This window comes from Arvicanthis niloticus, chromosome 14 (assembly GCF_011762505.2).
Source record: "Arvicanthis niloticus isolate mArvNil1 chromosome 14, mArvNil1.pat.X, whole genome shotgun sequence".
Lineage (NCBI taxonomy): Eukaryota > Metazoa > Chordata > Mammalia > Rodentia > Muridae > Arvicanthis > Arvicanthis niloticus.
The window spans coordinates 58,849,365-58,866,259 of record NC_047671.1 but is presented as its reverse complement, the minus strand read 5'-3'; the positions used below and the strand labels follow the sequence as shown (position 1 = coordinate 58,866,259).

Here is a 16,895-nt window from a genome sequence, read left to right as displayed (position 1 = left end):
TCTAAAAGGAACCATTCCATTATTTTCTGAAACCAGGAATTGCTCCCTATGAGAAACAGACCCTGAACTGTAGTAAAATATGGTTCCTGCTTAAAGAGATGCTAGGTCAACACTAGAACAGCATGGTTCATATTTTCATGTCTGGAAATTCTCTCTGCTTTCCTGGTATTCTCACTTAGCACCGCATCATTCTGTTTTCTTCCTGGGCATCTCAGTGTAATGCTGATAACTTTAGACTTCATGATCCCTTTCATCAACAATGGTCTATGTCTAACCTATCTAAAGGATCACATTTCACCATGGTATTCATCCAAAAGCACAGACGTATCACATGATTTTCTTGATCATGTTGCCTAAATAGCTTCTAAATGCCTACCAAGAATGCGAGAGTGTGTCGTTCTCAAGAAGTATATTTGAGTCTTTTCTTATAATTATGCTGTTCCTTCATGTGAATCCACTACATCAGGATGACTAGTAAGTTTTCCATTCCAACAAAAACCTCTTGGAGACTTCCAGAGGCTCCATGTAACTCGCAGACTTCAGCTCTCTCTGCCTGGAAAAGCTCTACTTTTTCCCAGCTTAGATCTCATACATCATCCATGTCTTAACTGAAATTTCAATTTTTTCTTTCTCTTTGAAGACTTCCCCTGCAATCTCAAACTATTTGCCTCTTCTTATCTTCAGCCACATTTATTACTTGCATTAATCATGTTGGCACAATGTAATCATTAGTGATTCCACTGACTTCTTCATCTGCATTTCTTTTGTTTACCCAGCTGTGTAGTAAGTCTCCTGGAGCAGCCACAGTACACGCCTATAAGACATATCTATTTATATACATTTTGTGTCTGAAATTTTACAGCAGTGCCTCCTGGTACCCTGGATTAAGTCCAGATGTCTGTAAGGCCCTCCATATGTGACCCAGGTCTACTTTTTGATGTTTATTTATAACAGTGTTTGTTGTTTTTTTTCTTTCAAATTTTAAGTGGTGGTCATTATCTGTAGTACATTAAGCTTTTGTTTCTTCCTACGTTTAACCAGCCTTTAAAATTCGTCATTGATTTCTGCTGCATATCTTTCAACTTGCCCATTTTTAAAATGATGCTTCTAGTATAATAATTCTAGAGAAGTATTCAGCATGTCTGAAAATTAGGCTTCTCTCCTGATTGATGTTTTAAGGTACAATTCTTTCCATAGATGTCCAGTGTATGAATGTTAGGTTACAAAGTTAATTTGGAGTCAACAGCAGCTTTTATTCACACAAATAGATGACAGTATCCTGCAAGAGACTATGTAAAGAACTGAGAGTGCCTGTGCATCAGAACTCCAAAGATAACTAAAACTTAATCCTTTTTTTGTTTGTTTGTTTGTTTGCTTGTTTGTTTTTGTTTGTGTTTCAAATATCTGACAAAGACCATGTGCTCAATGCATGGCTGCTAGTCCTTTTCACAGCTGGAAAATGTGGTGTATCACAGTGGGAGAAGTTGTAAAGAAATTGAGATTCCCAGTTGACATATTCTAAAATTGGTAACAAGACACTCCAGCTTCATTTCACTTTGCCTTGTCTTGCCTCCCCTTTCCTCCCATCCCCTGCCTCCTCTCCCTTCTCCTCTCCCCCCTTCCTCCCTCTCCTCCCTCTTCCCTTCTCTCCACCTTTCTCCTCCTGTCCCCTCTCCTCTTCTTTCCTCCCCTATTTTGTTCTGATCTTGTTCTCTTTTTCCCCTCTCTCCATCCCTCACTCCTTCCCACTTGTCTTCTTCTAGTCTCTCTTTCTCTCTTTGTCTCTCTCGCTCTCTTTCTCCTTATGTCTTCCTCCTCCCCCTTCTTCCTTCCCTCCTCCCTGCTTCCTGGTAAGCATGACATAAACAAGTTTGCATCAGACTCTCTTCCCACATCCATACACTGAAGCCTTACCACAGGCCCATGGTGAAATCCCTGTAGACATTTAAAGAAGCTGGTTCCCTTGTCTCTGCTTTGGAATAATTCTGAAACAGAAGTTTGCCTTTGAAAGGATGTATGATTTTGGAGACAACATTAGACTGTTTTTAGCAAGGGCCCTGATTCTTCAGTAGAGCACCTTTAAAGATTAGGTTAAATGGTAAGGAGTGACTCTGAATAATTGCAGTGCTTTGTGGGAAGTGTTAAAGTCTTTAGTGGAGAGTGTTAGTATTCTCTTGGGTGAGACACTTCCCTTCTCTTTCTTGCAGCTGAGTACCCCAGGCTGGGCCTGGACAGACTGTTCTCTCTCACAGGAGCACTGGCTCCAAGCTCTAGTCCCTAGCATGTCTCCCCCAAGGGTCAGTTCGCCACCTGCTGATGCAGGCCTTTTCCCCACTTTGCCTTCTCTGTCATTTGTGGCTGGCTGTGACCATTTGGCTCAGCCGGTTCGCCTGAAAAGCAGCGGGTCCAGGACTCTGCTGGCTCCCTTCCCCTCTGTTCCTTAGCTCTGCTCTGGATCTCCTTCTTGCATTCTGCCCGGAACCTGTAAAGTGAGTGCAGACTAGCCGCCAAAGGCACTGGGCAGTGATTTCCAGCTGCTAATAGGAAGTCCCCCCCTACTGCCACAGCGGACCTGACCTCTGCCCTCAGCTGCGGGCCCATAGTCCCAGCTTTCCAGCCATTTGATCGTATGCCACTATTGCCAGCTTTCTTATTCTGTTCCTATCCAAATGTTTTCTTGCTAATACTAAAATGTGCTTTTCTCTACCTACAGAACCCACCAAAGCTACTTAAAACTCTTTCCTATCCTGTCTTAATAGATTTTTACTACTGCTATTAAATTCTATCGAGTTACAACCAAACCTTATGGCTCTCAATCTTGTCAAAAGTCTGCTAATACTATATTTAAGTTTGTAGCCGACAGAACTCCCAAAGCCTGTCACAGTTGATCCAAGATGGTTTCAGAAGACTTGGACACCTAGAAGATACAGCCTGGATTACATGCGATGATACGGTCATTAACAAATGCAGTGGGCTAAACTGGATGCTGTGAGTCAAATGACTTGGCTAAACCAAGGTAAGTCATTTCTCATGTCACGCGTATCCATTCCACAGAGAAAAAGCCCTGCGCCTTCTGTGCTTGGAAGCCAAACTGACTTCGCTCAAGAAACTATGGAGACCATGGGAACTGTTGGCTAGTGGACTCTGTCATTTTTTAAAATAATATATAACTGCTAGATTATTGTTTACTGTTTCAGACTTCTGACTACATTGACAGCTAAGCTTTCACAGATATTATCTGTTAGCTCATTACTTAAACTCAGTTGCCATCAATTAAATGCTTCTTATTTCCTCTTCTTGCTATGCCACTGTCCTAATATCTGAGTTCCTATAAACTTGCCTACCTCTAATAAAACATGCCACTATACGATCCAACAAAGGTTCATCTTAAAGACTGCTTATGTTATTAACTCATGTTGTTATCTCTTTTGTAAACTTACAAGCTACAGGAAATCCACTCAGATTTACCTTTCATGGACCAAATAGATGCCATCTGGATAAGTATATCTGCCTAAACTTCCCACTTACCTATTCCAATGGGTGGGATCCCTCTGGGTTTCAAATATACATCTTAAAAAATTTTTCTTTCCCCCAAATATACTTAATCCTATTCCCTACATCTTGTCAAGTCCAGGCACATCCAGAACAACTCCAGAGAAGCAACCTCTAGATGCTCCATCTCCTGACACATACACAGCTGCTTCTACTGGACCTGCTCCTTCTGACCTGTCCTCAGATGGCTCCATGGACCCTGGACAGCAGGAAACAGCCAATTCTCCTACGACAGGACAAACACCCCCATACCCATTTTTCTGTGTTTCCCCTAGAGACACGTTGCCCCCAATGCCAGCAGGAAGTAACCAGATATCACGACGTCCCTATTCCTGCTTCACAGTCACCTCTTTCTAATTTTTTCTTTTTTAATTAAACCAAAACGGTGGAATGTTAGTATTCTGTCTAAACTCCACCTCCCCAGTTACCTGGCAACAGCCAGGTATGATCCTCCCCACAGTTACCTGGCAACCGTCAGGTAGCCTGATCCACTATAAAAGGGGCTGCTTGTCCCCTCCTCTCTCTCTTACTCCCACTCTTGCTCTCTTGCTCTCTTCCTCTCTTACCCTTTTGCCTCTCTGTCCCCTCCCCCACCTTCCTCTCTCTCCACATGGTCATGGCTGGCCTCTACTTCTCTCCCCTCTTCTCTTTCCACCGTCCTCTCCCCACCTTTGCCCTTTACCCTGAATAAACCTCCTCCCCCTTGGAATCGCGTGGTCTGGAGTGGTCTGTTCTGAGCTGCAGTCGGACTTCTTCTTAAAACAACAACAGAGAGGATTTTGTGAGCAGTGATGGATAGTCATGGAGAACAGCAGAGAAGTACAAACTCAGGTAAGACATTGCAATGCCTGAGTGAATTTCCAGAGAAGAAAGCCTGGTACTTTGACTGCCTTTTTTTTTTTTTTTTTTTTTCTTTTTCATCCTTAAATTCATGAGAATGGTTTTAATATATTGCCAACTTTCTTGCTTTTACAAACAGGACTTTTTTTTTCTCAGCTGCTTTTGTAGTATAATTGTATGTGCCTTTAAATTGAGGCCTAGAAATCTCACTCTGAGAACCAGCACATAAAAAAAAAAAAATCCAAAGATACATGGGAAATTCAAATATTATTTTATAGATAAAAAAAAAAACTTGTGAGCCAAATTTAATATATTACCTTTCAGCTCTAATTAGCAGCTATTGGAAAACATTTATTGATCCTTTATTATCATTGTAATTTCATGCTGAGCTACTTAAGAGCTACAAAAGAAATAAAGCAAGATGACACCTGGACTTTTGACCTTGCAATCTATTTTTATAGAAAACCAGAGTCTAACTGTGTGCCTGACATAAAAAATATCACAGCATAGCAAAAATATTTAACCATTAACCATACTAATTATTCTGTTACATGGGTAATCTTTGCTGCAAGAATATCTACAAAGACCTGGTTATTTCTGACTTCCCATGTGTGTTCAGTCAATTGTTCTTGTGTCTTTGTTACACACACACACACACACACACACACACACACATACACACACCTTTTTCTCATTTCTTTGTCAGCTACGTTGTTGTAAAGCATGTTATGGTATGCTCCTTATGTTCTTAGGGTCTTCATCATGACCTTAAGACACTTGCTGATTGAGTCCTGATTTGACTCATGGAACTTTCGTTTAACCTCTTTCTAAAGGACACAGAATCTAGATCCAGTTCCCTAAGGCTTTTTCTCTCCATACACTAGCCACTGGACTTCTTCAATATCAATGTCTTTGTAAGACTTCCTGCTCATCTATTATTTGGCCTTGGCCAAGACCATGGCCATTTACTTAAATTGTTTTTTCCTTCCTTATATTCTCTGTTCTCCTCTCTGTACTTCTGTTGGAGAAGGACTCAGTTTGATATCTCTGTTATTTTATCACCTGAGTTCATGTAAGTATATGACATTAATCACATGATAGTAATTAGAAGCTCTTTGAATATTGTGAACTAAGCAGAGGAATACATAAATTGTATTCAAGAAGGCTACAAAGGACCTACAAACTGAAAGATAAGTGACTGATAAAATTGGCTTCTCTGCAGGGCGGTGGTGGCCCACGTCTTTAATCCCAGCACTTGGGAGGCAGAGACAGGCGGATTTCTGAGCTCGAGGCCAGCCTGGTCTACAGAGTGAGTTCCAGGCCAGCCAGAACTACACAGAGAAACCCTGTCTCGAAAAACAAAAAACAACAACAACAAAAAAAAATTGGCTTCTCTGATAGAGCCAAATAAAACACTTAGAACTCACAAATAGACATTTTCATGAAGTAAAACTGATATCAATATGAAAATAGAATGTTCACTTACTTGGTGGAAGTTGTAGATTGATGAGAGAATAATTAAGAGATTGGCAACTGTTTTGATAGACTGTTTAGTTGACAGAAAAGAATATTTAGAGGATTCTTGATGTCAAAACATGGATTCGTTTAGATTTTCATTCCAGCATTTATGCCCTGACCAAAAATTTTAAAAAGAAGAAAATAGACTATGGCAGGTGAAAGCAGGACTTATGCCTTCTTCTTCTTCTAAATCAACACAAGCCTTTCCTCCAACAGTGCTTAACTTGAAAGAGACTTTTTAAAATTCATTTATTTGCACCAAGATCTTAATATACAGCCCGTGTTGGCCTAGAACTTGTCCTGTGGCTCGGGAAAGTCCTAAATATAATGCTATCCTCTTGATTCAGCCCCTTGAGTACTGGGATTGTACATGTATGCTAACTTGCCCAGTTATGACAGGATTATTTTTTAAACCATCTTTGACAGACTACATGTCAAGAGGGCATAAGCCAACAAACTCTATAATATGTTAGCTAAGACCAAAGCAATTGGCTCCTGTGGTCCAGGCCTATAGTTCTAATAAAAGTTTTGAAACTCTCTAAAACTCAGTTTTCTTCTCTGAAAAAAAAAATGGTTATGAAAACAAACCTAGTTTCTAAAGAAGCATCAGTAATACCATTCCAGAGCCTAAGTAAAAACAAGCTTTCACCAAATTGCCCAGCCACATCCAGACCTTCCTTTACTTTCTCAGCACTGCACTTCTCTGTATCACTTAGTATTCACACTTTTCATTCTCAGGTAGAAAGGTTCAGCCTGAGTTATGAGCACTTGTTAAATTAGTTTCCTGATTGTGGTTTTTGATTAAATGTCATGTAAGATTCAAAGAAGAAATAAATAATCAGGCAGACAGGATGTTCTACCACAGAGAAACTTGTAACACGGATGGAGTTTAAGAGTTCTGGCACTGTCTCTTCCACATGAAGGACAGGGAAATGTTCAGAAACAACTCAATATTTTGCAAGTCAAGGTGTGAGTTAACTCATTTTTTCAAATGTTTAAAGATGGGAAGACAACAAGTATTTGGTATTCATTCTTGACAAACATGTTTCATGTAACACACAAGAGCTTCAATGACAGGTGTCTTGCTGCATAGCTTGTTTGGGCCTCAGTACTGAGCTCTCTTGGGATAACCTGCAGATACACACTGGGATAGGACCATTGGGGCATACGGAGAAGTGAAGGTCAGAACCCAGAACAGAAGAAACAAAGTGTCCCCAGAACAGAGAGAACATCTTAAGAAATTGTACACATTTTTCCCCAGAGGATAATGTGAGCTCAGTACTGTGTAGAGCAGAATGAAAATTAAAATTCTCTAGTTTTTTTTTTTTATTACACAAACTAATGCCCAATTAATTAACAGGGAAAGAGACAAATATGTACACATCTTAGTACTCTCAGAAACAAGGATGCATCTGGAAATTCGTTGTTCAGATACACAGTGCACTGCTGTGTGTTGGTTTACCAATGGTCAAATTTTTGTAATTTATGCACAGGTTATACTCTCAAATAAAATTAATCATTTATTAAATTTGATTTTAGTAGTTTTAATTCCATGTCTGTTTCTGTGTGAGGACAGATATGTACATGAGAAGTCAGAGTTGTCCAAATGCGGGTGGGGGTACATTCTCATAGAAGCAGGAGAAGAGGAGATGGGATGGGATGAGGGTTTCTGGGGGCGGTGGAGAAAGGTGATAACATCTGAAATGTAAATAAAATATCCAATAACAAAGATAATGAGCGAATGTTTTCTCCTTTGTTTTGAATTATACTTTCCTTTGAATATAATGTGCACAAATAAGACTGTATTGCTTAAATGATTGGAGTGTATTACCTTGTACAATAGAAAACAAACCAAGGCAAAAGCCCTACAAACTTACCTCAGGGCCCATGTTCTTATTGTTCTGTGAGGAGAGTTTTACCCCTCCCCACAACGGAGTCTACATTCCTTAAAACAAAATGAGCAATTGAGATTCTCTTTTCAGTCCTTTAAAGAACAAGCCCTTTATTTTACTTTATTTTACTCTACCCACTTTTCAGTAATTGCCACATTCAAAGAATAGGAGCCCAGACCGGCTGAAAGGGGTGAAGAGATTTCAGGAGCTTGCATAGCTTGTCTCCTTGGGCACATCCACAGCTGAATGCCTTAGCTTCCCTGCCAGGATGGTTAAGTTAACACTTAATTAGTATGTGTACCAAACAAAACATGCTTCTGGGCAGCACTTTAAAAAAAAAAAGAAATTATTTCCCCCACTACCCCACAAATAAATAGACTGGTTTCTTCCCAAAATATTCAAAGAAAACACTGTGCTTGCCTGGGGCAGAGGCCAGATGCCTTGACTTCCAGCTTCCTTCCATCAAAGCTGTGCAGTTTGGAAATTAAAATCTACAGCAATAATGAAACATATTAAAATGCATGCAAAGTCTTGAGGGCTTATAATATGCTAAAAACTGGCAATGCATGTTTACATCCATATATCAACTTGGATGTGCTGAAAAGATTTAAAGTGTAAAATATGCAAATATGTGTCATATTGTCACACTTGGTCTCTCTAATGGAACTCCCTTTCATCTCCAGTCGTCTTAATTTCATGAATATTGCATGGCCCTCACACCTTTTACTCCTGCTGTTGCTAGGCTGAGAAGATTATGAAAATATGTTAATAGTAACTTTCATCAAATAAAAGTTGCAATATTCCAAATAAAGCATTTTCCCTCCTCTTAAAATAAAAATGGTGAAGGGTTTCATATGCTATTTTGTTTCCCCATGGGAGACTCGATAACTATAGGCCAATTAAATTAATGAGCAAAGACATGCGGATGGCAATATTTGTGTGTAATTCTAGCTGGCTACACGTAGAGACAGGTACAGTAGTATACAGTGCCTTTTTAAAACATGTTTAAGGAGTGAAAATATTCTTGTGCGGAATTATTTGAAATACTAGGTTATAGTGAAATACAGAAGAATCTATAGTCCTATATACAGTTATTGAAACAAACAAGCAGGTGGAAGAGTGAAGAATTCCTATTCAAGATCAAAGATGAAGACCAGTGATAATAGTAGGATCCTACCAAACCATAATGAAGAAAGGGATACATTCTGTCCAACCTGGGCACATAGTTCTCAGTGTTCAGAATGACTGCCTTGATTCTCTCTCCAGGACATGTACTGAAAGGTTAATTCAGATCTCCTCTTCAGGCCTCACTAGTGATTGAGAGGATGACAAATCTATGAGAACCATTCTATCTCAGATCTATTATACCAACGAGAAAGAAACACAGTTTATGAGAAAGCAAAGAAAATCCAAAGTAACTAATATTTAGGGTTGTCTAAATAGATTTTATATAAATAGGATGAATGGTAAGTTAAAAAATGTTTTATGTTGATAAAATCCAAAGAAAAAAAATAAGCAAAATTAAACAACTCTTTGTTCTCCAAAGACAACTCAGTGGCCCAAGGAACTTTGTTCTGGAAACCGAAGAACAAAAGAGTTTTATCAGCAGTGGATCCTAGCATGCAGGAGTTATATATGGGATGATGATGAGTTTGGGGTCAGACTGGGATGCTTAATGAGACTCAGTCTTAAAATGGCAAATTGTGTGTGGGGGCTCTTTGGGGCAACAGAAAGAAAGGAAGGGCTCAAGAAGAAAAAAGAGTGATGCCAGCATGATTTTTTCAAATTGTGAAACTCTTATTGACAAAACCCAAACACAGGAGATCCAGGCTCTACAGAAGGGGGACATACTGGAGATTACTATGAAAGTAAAGCAAGGGAAGAACACACTACAGCTGAAGATGGATGGATAAACGTTTCCAGAAAACACAAAGAATCTGTAAATCCACAACTGGTTTTGAGTTACTGTTTTGTTATTTGTATGTTTTTATTTCCTGGTAGTTTTATTTTTCTTATTTCCCTAAAAAGGATTTAGTATTAGAAATCTTAGACAAGAAAAATAAAATGGAAAGTGCACATTATGAAAAAATAAAAAGGAGGTAGAGCTAGAACATGGGAATTTATATTAGTTTTGTTTATTTACCAATGATTTCTTTCTGTTACTAAAATAATACACAATCTTAGGAATTTCTTATATGACAGAGACAATAACAACCTCTTCAAATACAAGCTATGCATAATTTAGATGATACTGTTTAACCAATTCATATGCTTTTTTCCTAAACCAAATATCATTAATAGTTCCCTCCATTGTCGAGGATGCTTCCAAAATCTTCATTTGTGCTGTCATTTTATCTTGTATGTCTTCACCAATACTCACCATTTCATTTGTATAAATATTTCATAAAGCAATATAAACAAATATAAAAGAATAAAATATCACCCATGTATTATCTTCACAATTTTAAAGAAACATATAGATAAATTTATTGTAAGGGAAAATGGCAGTACTCTGCACAGGTTATAAAAATACACATTCACTAAGTTTAAAGAGATAAAAAGAATAATAAAGTTTAGGATAATAAAGTGAGAAAAGAGAAATTATTTTATAATTCCATTACATTTCTCCTTTTGTACTCTATTTTTTCTTAAAATTGATTAGATTCTAAAAGAGGGCAATATAAAAAATTTCTTCAATAAGGATATGCTTTCATTTAAAATAATTATGTATAAAAAATTGGTTAATTTGACTTAAACATCACATAAGGAATACTTATCACATGGTACTTCCTTATCATGAACTAATTTTATGTTTTATATGTTAGTTAAAACAATCTTAAATCACAAGAAGAAATAAAGCATATTTCAAAAATCAAAAGGCCTATTTGCATCTTTTCAAACAGGAAAAGGCCAACATGAGTTAGGAAATGTCTATGCTTATTTTGTTTTGTGCAAGCTGCATAAAAATACCAGAAAAATAATTTTCAAAGAACAATGCAGGACTCTAGAAATATAAATTACAATAAAATACATAAAGACAGAGAAATATTTCAGATATTGATACATTGCAGTTGACAGTGCAAAAAGATGGGTAGATAAGAAGATGGTGTTCACAGTGAAGGTACCAAACCTAAAGGACAAGAACAAGATCAGAGCTCTAGAAAACAGATGAGTACAAGAAGAAGCCTGGGAATAGGACTCTGTAGCTACAATAGCCACAAGATTAAGGTAGAATTAGTCATGATTGATAATATACCACTGTATCAACTATGGCACAAGAAGATAAACAAAATATAGAGTACCATTAAGATACATCCCAGAGAAATATTTGATATTAAAATTCAGAAAAAAAAAAATCTCACCAGGGGATACTCTGGTTTTACAGACTAGCATGCTAAAACTTTACCTCGATGGTGCTAGAGGTTAATTATATCAGTGAAGTGTGGGATAGCATCATCAATATGTCAGAAGGAATCAGCTATGCCTCAGTTCTACATATGTGAATACCCATAAAAGCTAATGTAACATCTGAGATATTTTAAGGAAGAAAATAAGACAAGGTATCTCTCAAAGGTCTTGGTTAATAGACTATCTGAGTGTATATTCCAGGCCAAAAATGAAACTTAAAATGTCTGTGGTAACTTCCAGTCACCAGAGAAGTGTTGCAAATGTTACCATCCATAGATACTGACTATGAAAGCAAAGCTAACTTTTTCTTCTTTCAGTTTTTTTTTTTTTTTTTTTTTTTTTTTTTTTTTTAAGTAGGAAGGATTGTACTGTGGCTCAGTTGAAGACCACTTGCCTATGTAAATTGTATAGTTTAAGTATTTAGCAACACAATAGAAAATAGAATAATGTTTGAGAAGAGGTGTAGGGAGAATAAAAGAGGAGAGAAAATAGCAGGAGGAGCAGAGAAAGGAAAGAGAAAATGGGATGGGGAAGAGATAAATGCAATGCCAGGTTATACTGAATTATATATCTCATGTAAGTATTGAGGGTCTAACAATAACACAGAAAGAAGATAAAATTTTTTTATTAATTTTATACATTTCTGAGTTATGTGTCTTTAATATTTCAACACAAAAGAAAGAGTACATAAATATAGGGGAAATAGATAAAAGTCTGAAATAGAATAATGGGAGTAAAACCAGATTCTATTAAATAGAAATGAACTCAATAATTCAAGTATAAGACAGTCATGCTCATATCAGAATAAAATTCAACTGCTATTTATAAGAGACACATATAAAAAGGCAAGGAAACGTTGTGATTTAAGCACAACTTGTCAAGCAATGCAGATCTTAAAGAAAAAAATCTACTTGGGAGAACACAATACAGTAAATTCACAAATTAACAAATTATCAAATTACCAAAAGATATAATTGCCTAATACAAAATAAAAATATTACAAAAAATAGTAGATATTAACTCAGTTGCTTTATGGAAGGAACTAATAAAATAATAGCCAATTTCAAAATAAAATTAACACTTAATTTTACATAAAATTAAGTCTAAAATGTATATACTTAGTTATGTCACAGATCTATAAATGTTCTATAATTCTGAAGCATCGTTAAGGATAAAGGCAAGAATGCATACTACAAATAAAAGGAACTAAAAAGAATATATTGGTAGATTTTCATACATTAATGTGTTGATGAATTATACAAATATTAGGAATGTTTATGCAAAAATAGATGACAATTATAAATAGCTGAAAAGGTATTTTATGAAAACAATAAAAATATTAAAATGTTCACAAAAATGTGACCAAGATTACTCACATCTGTAATTAAAAAATTCTAACAAAATATTTTAAGTGTAATGGACTTATAGATTTCTAAACATTCTAAATACATCAGTATCTTGCTAGTTTCAAAAAGACCTATAAAGACAGCAACATATTAAATTTCTTGTAACTAACAAAGATTTTATAACAATACCACTTGAACCAAATGTGAAAAGTGACTATAATTCTATAAATAAAATTTGGCAATAAAATTATAACAAAGTTTATTCTATCCTGAGTTCATCTAGGTGGCTGTTTTTCTCTTCTCAGCTTCTTTTGATCCTGTTCTCTTCATCCAAGACAAAACATTCTCTCCTCCATCATGATTCTTGGCCAACTGGAATTCCTGCCTTAGACTGCTGACTTAGCCTTTGTCCATTAGTTATTTTTATTAAGAGGTAATGCTTCCACACAGGTAATTATCTATGCATTTCTTCCTTTTAGTACAATAAGTGGCTCTTTCTCTAAAATTAATAAACTACATACAATAAGAACAATTATAAAAAATATCAGGTAAGAATTACATTTACAATGTCCAGTACATATGCATTTGACAGAGTTGGAGAAAGTATTCTATTTGTCCTATCACGGTGAGACCAAAGTTCTGTATTTAAATCATTTTTTTATTATAACTTAAATGTATCAACCTCTGAATATCTTTTTAAGACTTGAAAACATTTTCTTAAATCATAAAGAACTTAAGCTTAAGTGTGAGACTGTAACTATCCCTTCTTCTACCCCACCATAGACCACAGTTTAATATTACTTGAGTAATAGGAAGTCCAGAATAAGCAGCTTTCAAAATTATAAAAAGGACAGTTGTTGCCGAATACCTGGACAATTACCCAAGATATTTCTGCAGTATTGGAGCATCATCTTCAGCCTTCTGGCCCAAATATCTGACAGAAGTTTTTGTGAAGCAGAAATTATAAATAACTGCCTACTCTGTCTTGGTATAGTCAACATCCATGTATCTTATCTGTCCAGAGCTTGGACAGCATTCTGCCTGTGGTTGAAGCAAAGACAGTTTCTTACCCAGTCACCAGCTTGCCATATTTGAAGCAGACTCCATATGTAGGCTCGTTGACAAACATAATCTTCTTTGAAGTGGTGTGGGTGTGCTACCAGGAACAGATAAAAGGTCATCTATTAATAAAACATCTTTAAATACCATTTTCTGTAGATGCCTGAAGTTTGTGAAGACCATCTAGCTAATCTATAGGATATCGGCATAGGTAAGTGTTGCTTGTTTCTAACAATTTACTATTTGATTAGCTTTGAATACATCTCCTGGAGACTACTTATACTTTATTTCTGTAATTAACAAAAGTAGTAACTAACATGACCAGAAGTTTGATTGGCTAACTATTAACTTGTATTTCTTAATTATTTTAAAAAATTCCCAATAACAGCTTTCAAAGTAGTGGAACTTCACGTTTCATTAAGTGAGTTGCATAGTTATAACACCTTACACAAGAGTTTAAACATGTATACATAGTATGTTGTAGCAAAACATAACCCCAAGGCTGTATCAATATAAAACTTTCATATTTAATGTAAAATATTTGGCTAGTTGATTTACTTTCATCTAAAAAGAGATTCAATAATATACCCTTTTTTTTCTATTCTTCCCTTTTTTTGCTTTTCCTCGTCCTCCCTCTATTTTTAGCTAACATTAGATAGGAGAAACAGAAGTACAGGGGGAAGAAAAAAACAGACAAAATGAAATGCCTGTATCCAATCTCTCTTATTTTCTTTACTTCCTGACCAGGGCCATTAATATCTTGTGACCAATGGTCTTAAATGACAACAAATTCACACACCAAATGACCCAAACCTCTCACCCCATTTCATGGGAATTCTCTAAAATTTCTTCCTGCTGCATACCAATTAAAATCTCTTTTGTGGGCTCAAAGAAAATTGGGATATTGTCCAGTCTTAAGAATGATAGAAGCAACATTTGCTGTCCATTATCTGTGTGGTATGAAAATGTAGGGCTTAACTGAAGTCCTGAATGGAACCGTCTGAGAGAGTAGAACAAATGGATTCAGCGATTTTGAAGCTGTCTTGAAAGCAAGTTTTGATGAAACTGCTATTGAGACAGACAAGTTGAATTAAGCAGGATGCTTTAATAAATGTGTTTTGTGTTGTAGCATCCTTAGCATCCTCAAGGGTGAGTTTTGTCACTGTTTATTTAACTTCATTGATGCCTGGTTGTTGTTGCTGCTGTTGTTGTTTCTGTGAATATATAATCATGCAAAGGTAATATACATTTCTGCATTAACACCTGGATCAAATGTGAGTTGTGCACAGTTCAACTAAAGATGATTCTCTGCTTTTGTGTTTGAGCCGGTAAAGCATCTGTCTTTCTTTGTAAGTTAGTTTGGATTATATAACCAAACTGTAATATAAATTTTTATCTATACCATATGAGAGGATAACCTGATAAGTCCTGAGAACTCTATAGCCAAATATATATATTAGCTAGGCTTAGCTGAAATCCATTTCTCAGTCAGATTTGAGCTGTTATCATGAAAAGGGATTAGCATAAAGTTTATGTGTTCTGTTGTTCTTGGTTTCTTACTTGATGTCTACAATCTAGATATTCAGGAGGTATCCACCAGTCAAATATCATCTTTATTAACTTTCATGGAATCCGTAGTTGTTGTTGTAGTTTTTCTGTTGAAACCATGACATAACCTCTTCCACAATACAAGATATTTCCTGCCTTTCAGTCTTAAGTTTGAACATCTTTAAAATAAATAGGCTGTTCTGGTTAAGATTAGTAAAAGGTACTACATTTTTTGCTGGATATATTCCTGCTAATTGATGAAGTCTCATTTTTTTTTCTGTCAAAAATCCATTCAGGAAACTTTCGCCCATGGATCTTCATTTTTTTTTACTCCATGTGCTAAAAATATATTATCTTCATTCTGCATAAGAATTACTGTGAGGGAATGAATCAAAGGCAAAATAACTAAAACATAAGCACTTGTTTTGCTACCAGAGACAATTCTCCCTCAGCCTAAAATGATACTTTTCTTGAAATATTTAAGTCCTTATCAGCTTGTAAGATTGATTTGAAATAAATCACTCAACTCTTGAGTAGTTAATCTAATTATGGACATTAGCCAATTATAATATCCCAATAATTTTTGAAAATCATTTAGAGTTATTTATTGTTCTCTCCTGATTTGTACTTTCTATGGTTAAATCTTTTGTAGATCTATCTTATATCCCAGATAATTACTAGAATCTCATTTTTGTTTTTTGGTTTTTTTTTCAGGAGCAATTTGCAATACCCAGAAAGCAAAATTCTCTTTACTTCATTAAACATTTTTCCTGATGAATTTATAAGTGAGTGAATCAGACAGTAAGATATGATCCTAACAATGGTAAATTATGGACTGAAAAAACTATATAAGAATTATATCTAATGTCTCTTTTATAAAATAGTGGCCTAAGGTAAGACTGTTTAACATTCCTTGTGTCAATATTCTCTAATGCTTTCTCATCATTGTACGCCTATTATTTTAAGTAGGTGATGAGAAAGCAAACCTTTCCCTATCATGCTTATGCAAAGGGATTATGAAAAGCAAAGGTTTAAATTGATTACTTTTATAGACCATGTCTTAAATAGCCAGGAATGCAATGGTAGGTATTACAGGTTATAAAACAACAACAACAACAAAAAATATTGGCTGAATGATTTTTTTTTATTTTGATTGCTCTCAGAACTGTTAACATTTTCCTTTTTCAGGATTTCTTTTTAAAGACAAATATAGGCGGATTCCAAGGGCTGGTGGACTCATATATGTTGCACATCCAGCTGCTCTTGGATAAGCTATTCTTGCATCTGCAAGTTTTCTTTCATCATAAGCCCTACCCAAATATGTTTATTATGTTGGTATTTTAGTGTCAGGATAGCTTGGGGTGTCCCAGTAGTGTCTCCTCATATAAAGTTGAAGTGTAAGCTTCTGCTGTATCCTATTTATGGACAGCTTAGACAATCTGTAACTATCTTTGAAGACTTTTTTAAATTATTTTTTTATTAGTAAATGTTCTTTACACTGTCTTTAAAGTTTTAGAAATGCTAGTCTGTCCTAGTCACTGTTGCAATAGTTTTCTTCCCCATATATTTATAGATATGTTAGACACGTATAGCCTTAATTTTCCTATTTACATTATGGTTCAATGCATATAATCCATTTTAAAGATTTTTATCTGAGACTATGTCCCAATTCCAAAGATCTATGTTGATACTCTTTGAAGTACCTAATCATGATTCTAGAAATCTTGTGATA

At 35.8% G+C, this 16,895-nt stretch overlaps 1 long non-coding RNA gene across 1 annotated transcript; it reads left to right on the top strand.

The window, feature by feature from the left end:
• Positions 1 to 4,056: 4,056 nt before the first annotated feature.
• Positions 4,057 to 15,948, top strand: LOC143434410 (uncharacterized). Its single transcript, XR_013103883.1, has 3 exons — positions 4,057 to 4,383; positions 13,775 to 13,826; positions 15,878 to 15,948. It is a non-coding gene; the product is annotated as an uncharacterized LOC143434410 (long non-coding RNA).
• The last annotated feature ends 947 nt before the right edge of the window (positions 15,949 to 16,895 follow it).